Below are 5926 nucleotides of genomic sequence, written 5' to 3'. Positions count from 1 at the left end.
TTGTTCACGAAAAGGTGTGGTTTCTGTTCTTTCCCGAATGCTGCACTTACGAACAGATGTAGTATAGTTAGTATATTAACTAAGGATTGAATGATATTGGTTTTTGAGGGCCGATACCAATTATTAGTATTATGAAGAGACCGATAATTGGAGCGGATATTCATTTGCTGTAAAAGCTTGAAAATTGGCGTAGATTTTGGGCACTCCTCTTAGACTCAGATAGATAAAGTAATGTTATGGTATCAGCTAATCACTCAGCCTTCCACTTAAGTGAGCTTTTTTGCTCTCTCTCAATCACTCACACTTGATTGACAAACTAATGTTTTGATATATCAGTCTTCACATAAAAGTGCTTCCCTCAAACAAGTAAACTACACTTTTTATGCTATATCTGAATCACACACACGCCTTTCTACCATATAGTTCTTCAACTCTCAATAATATCAGTTGTATTGATTCACAGGCATTTCGGGACTTAGGAATTAGCAGCGCTAACGTTAACCCTGCTCTTGAAATTATTCTTCAAGCTTCAGTGGCTACGTCCCAGGTCGCTTATCCAATCAGAAGGCGTTGGGTGGGTGGCATTTGAGACAGAGGGAGGAAAGAGAGGGAGCAAAAGGCTGTGCTGCATCTAAACCTAAATAACATGCCAGTCGAATTTAAAAAAATGCAGATACCTTAACCTATATTCAGCAAATTGCCAAATATTGGTTTCGAATAATCGGTCAACTTCTAATATTACACCTCCTTTTGTTATAGGGTCCTCATGGACATGTTTTGGACTTTAAATATATTAAAAAAACTACACACATTTGTTTATTGCATCAAGGCTTCGTGACTTAAGTCAAGAACGTATAATTACAAAAAAATTAAAATTTAAGAACATTGTTAAATGCTGTAAGTGAAATTGTTACATTTGTATTGTTAGGGTCAGTTTTGAGCCAGCTATAAAAATCACACACAATGTTACTTCAGCATTTTTTACTTTTCAGAAGAGTAAGCCAGGGGAGTGTGGCATCTAAATCTGGGCAGCCTGTGATGCCAAAACCAAACTATGGAATTATACAGGACTGTCACAGAAAATTAGAATATTGTGATAAAGTTCTTTATTTTCTGTAATGCAATTAAAACAACAAAAATGTCATACATTCTGGATTCATTACACATCAACTGAACTATTTCAAGCCTTTTATTATTTGAATATTGCTGATTTTGGCTTACAGCTGAAAAAAACTCAAAAATCCTATCTCAAAATATTAGAAAACTTCCTCAGACCAAGTAAAAAAATAATTTTATAACAGCAAAACTAAATCAAACATTTGAAAATGTCGATTGATGCACTCAGTACTTGGTTGGGAATCCTTTTGCACGGATTACTGCATCAATCCGGCGTGGCATGGAGGCAATCAGCCTGTGGCATTGCTGAGGTGTTATTGATGCCCAGGTTGCTTCGATAGCGGCCTTCAGCTCATTTGCATTTGTAGGTCTGGTGTCTTTCATCTTCTTCTTAACTATACCCCACAAATTCTCGATGGGGTTCAGGTCAGGGGAATTAGCAGGCCAATCAAGGACAGTGATGCCATGGTCAGTGCACCAGTTACTGGTGGTTTTGGCACTGTGGGCAGGTGCCAGATCATGCTGGAAAATGAAATCCTCATCTCCATAGAGCTTTTCAGCAGATGGAAGCATGTAGTTCTCTAAAATCTCTTGGTACACAGTTGCATTTACTCTGGACTTGATGAAACACAGTGGACCAACACCAGCAGCTGACATGGCTCCCCAAACCATTGCTGACTGTGGGAACTTCACACTGGATTTCAAGCAACTTGGATTTTGCTCCTCTCCAGCCTTTCTCCAGACTCTGGCGCCTTGACTTCCAAATGAAATGCAAAACTTGCTTTCGTCTGAAAAGAGGACTTTGGACCACTCTGCAACTGTCCAGTGCTTCTTCTCCATAGCCCAAGTCAGACGCTTCTTCCGTTGTCTTGAGTTCAGAAGTGGCTTGACCATGGGAATACGGCTATTGTAGCCCATTTCCCGGACACGTCTGTGAACTGTGGCTTTTGATACCTGGACTCCAGCTTCAGCCCACTGTCTTTGAAGCTCCCCCAAATTCTGGAAGCGGCTCTTCTTCACAATTTTGTTAAGGCTGCGGTCATCTCTCTTGGTTGTGCAGCGTTTACGGCCACATTTTTCCCTTCCAACAGACTTTTTGTGGATATGCTTTGAAACTGCACTCTGTGAACAGCCTGCTCTTTGAGAAATTTCTTTTTGTGTCCTACCCTCCTGATGGAGGGTATCAATGATGGTCCTCTGGACAGCAGTCAGATCAGCAGTCTTCCCCATACTTGTGATTTAGTTTACTGAACCAAGCTGAGTGTTTTTAAGGCTCAGGAAACCCTCGCAAGGTGTTTCGAGTTAATTAGATGATTCAGGTGATTAGTTGAATAGCCTACTTGTATACTTTTTCATGATATTCTAATATTTTGAGATAGGATTTTTGAGTTTTCTTAAGCTGTAAGCCAAATTCAGCAATATTAAAATAATAAAAGGCTTGAAAAAGTTCAGTTGATGTGTAATTAATCCAGAATGTATGACATTTTTGTTATTTTAAATGCATTACAGAAAATAAAGAACTTTATCACAATATTCTAATTTTCTGAGACAGTCCTGTACAATTTTACAAGTAAAGCTGCAAGTGGCATCACTGAGAAAAAAAAACAACAGGAAAAGGCGATTATTGTTAATGTATATTAAGGTATTGGTAATATAATTCAAAAGAAAAACAAATAGAGCATTAATATCTGGATAAGGAAGCCGAACAAAATAACCAAGAGATGACAAAAAATGAGTAAATAGGGTGTTTGCGGCACAGTTCTGAGGTCATGAGATAGAACCTTCCTGTGTGGAGTTTGCTTGTTCTCCCCGTGCTTCCGAGGGTTTCCTCCGGGCACTCCGGTTTCCTCCCACATTCCAAAAACATGCATGTCAGGTGAATTAGCCGGTCCGAATTATCCCTTGGTGTGAATGAGCGAGTGAGTTGTTCGTCTCTGTGTGCCCTGAGACTGGCTGGCGACCAGTTCAGGGCATCCCAAGCCCACTGCCCAAAGATTGCTGGAGGCCATCCCAGCTCCGCTGCGACCCTACTGAGGATAAGCGGTGCAGATAATGGATAGATGGATGGACAACTGATTTAAGTTAAGTGTCGCCACCCAACTGCTAAAATGGGGCGTGTTATCTAAAAGCTAACCCAATAAGAGGATTATTTCCAGTCAATAGGTTGCTTTTCATTTTTCCAGTTGTAGCCCCCTCTGCTGGGAAATTTAGTCGTGCCATTTTATTTTAGTTTAGAATATTATACAGTAGTAATTGAGATTTCATCCCACCAATGAATCAGCAGTGTTGGGAGCAACATGTTACAAAGGAACGTGTCCCTGAAAACAATTCCTTTTCTTGGTAACTAGCAGTGTCTCGTTATAAATGAAATGTTATAATTTAGGTGTTTTTCGTTACAACATGGTGGGTTACTCCGCAACTCCCTGCCCTCATGTAGGTTTAAGATCAGGGGATGGTGTAATAATAGTCTGTAGTTTGCAATAATCTGTGGTCTGTGCAGCCCTTTGAGACTCCTTGTGATTCAGGTCTATACAAATAAACATGACTTGACTTGACATATATTGCAACATCCTCTGGTCACTAATGCATCCTCAATTGTTCAAGATGTAACACACAGTGAAGAAAATGGGTATTTGAACAGCCTGCTATTTTGCCATTTCTCCCACTTAGAAATCATGGAGGGGTCTGAAATTTTCATCGTAGGCGCATGTCCACTGTGAGAAAGACGAACTTAAAAGAAACTCCAGAAATCACGCATGATTTTTTTAACAATTTATTTGTGTGATACAGCTGCAAATAAGTATTCAAACACCTGTGTATCTTCTAGAATACTGACCCTGAAAGACCTGTTACTCCGCCCATTAGAAGTCCACCTGCACTCCATGTATCATCCTGAATGAGATGTACCTGTTTGAGGTCGTTATCTGCATAAAGACACCTGTCCACCCCATACAATCAGTAAGACTTTAACTTGTAACACGGCGAAGACCATAGAGCTGTTCAATGACACCAGAGACAAAATTGTACATCTCCACAAGGCTGGAAAGGGCTACAAAGGAATTGCCAAGCAGCTTGGTGCTGCAATGATTAGAAAATGCAAATAAGCTAAACATGACGGTCATTCTCAATCGGAGTGGAGCCACATGCAAGATATCACCTCGTCTTAATGTTTCTGAGAAAGGTGAGGAATCAGCCCAGAACTACACAACAGGTGTTGGTCAATGACCTGAAAAAAGCTTGGACCACCGTTTCCAAGGTTACTGTAGGTAATACACTAAGATGTCATGATTTGAAATCATGCATGGCACGAAAGGTTTCCCTGCTTAAACCAGCACATGGCAAGGCCCGTCTGCATATCCAATCATAAGGTTTGCATATCCAATCACAAGGTTTCCATATGACCATTTGGATTAAACAGAGGAGTCATAGAAAAAAGTTTTGTGGTCAGATGAGACCAAAATAAAACTTTTTGGTAATAATTCCATTAAGTGTGTGAGGAGGAAAAAAATGAAGAGTACAATCCGAAGAACACCATTCCTACTGTGAAGCATTGGGTGGTTGCATCAATTTTTAGGGCTGTTTTTCTGCACATGGGACAGGACGAGCGCACTGCATTAACAGTGTTCTCGTTTTCCACGTCCTTGCGTCCTAGAAACATCATTTTTGCTGGGGACGCATTGGGTCAAATCAACGTGCGTCCACGGGACGCAACTTTTTTGACACCAAATTGTCATTATTACCCGATTACTTTTTTTTTAACAAAGATTTACTGCACTCCAAACTTTTCGTCAGGCAGATCCGCCATTGTTGTTTTGGTTTTGCGCCGATCTCGGCAAACGAGTTCTCGTTGCTTCGAGATGACGTAATTGTTTTGGTGGTTGTCGAGTGAAAGAGAAGTATGCCTCCGTAAAAACAGTTGGTATTCGGTGCTAATCAACAAAAAATTAGTAATTTCTTCAGTGTCGGTAATAAGTCGAAACATAATACAGAAAGTGGTATCAACGGCAATATTTCCGTCACGAAAAAAAACGGCAGAGAAATTCTTCAGAAGACCGCGAAGGCCAGGAAAACACGTGTTTTGAAGCGAACGATTCGACAAAAGATAAACAAAAGAATACTCCTAGCAAGAAAAGGACTTTTCTACCAAAATTGACTCAATTATATTCCTGGTTACGCTATGAGGAGGATGATAATGGAGGCTACATCACTTTTCAGAGGTAAAATGAACACTGCATTAAAGAGAGGATGACTGAGGCCGTGTATTGTGAGATTTTGGGGAAGAAGCCCCTTCCTTCAGTCAGAGCATTTAAGATGGGTCGTGGCTGGGTCTTTCAACACGACAACGACCCGAAGCGCACAGTCAGGAAAACCAAGGGGTGGCTCCGTAAGAATCATATCAATGGTCTAGCATGGCCCAGCCAGTCTCCAGACCTGAACCCAATCGAAAAGCTTTGGTGGGAGCTCAAACTCCGTGTTTCTCAGCGAAAGCCCAGAAACCTGACTGATCTCGAGAAGATCTGTGTGGAGGAGTGGGCCAAGACCGCTCCTGAAGTGTATACAAGTCTGGTCAAAAACTCCAGGGAACGTTTCACCTCTGTAATAGCAAAAATAGCCTACTGTCCCAAATATTAACATTCATTTTCTCAGGTGTTCAAATACTTATTTGCAGCTATATCACACAAATAAATTGCTATGAAATCATGCATTGTGATTTCTGGATTCTCTCTCACAGTGGACATGCACCTACAATGAAAATTTCAAACCCCTCCACGATTTTTAAGTGGGAGAAATAACAAAAACTGTGTTTAAC

The sequence above is a fragment of the Urocampus carinirostris genome, chromosome 16, assembly GCF_059441175.1.
Source record: "Urocampus carinirostris isolate Australia breed hairy pipefish chromosome 16, RoL_Ucar_1.0, whole genome shotgun sequence".
NCBI classification, from domain to species: Eukaryota; Metazoa; Chordata; class Actinopteri; order Syngnathiformes; family Syngnathidae; genus Urocampus; species Urocampus carinirostris.
Note: the sequence above shows the minus strand (reverse complement) of the source record.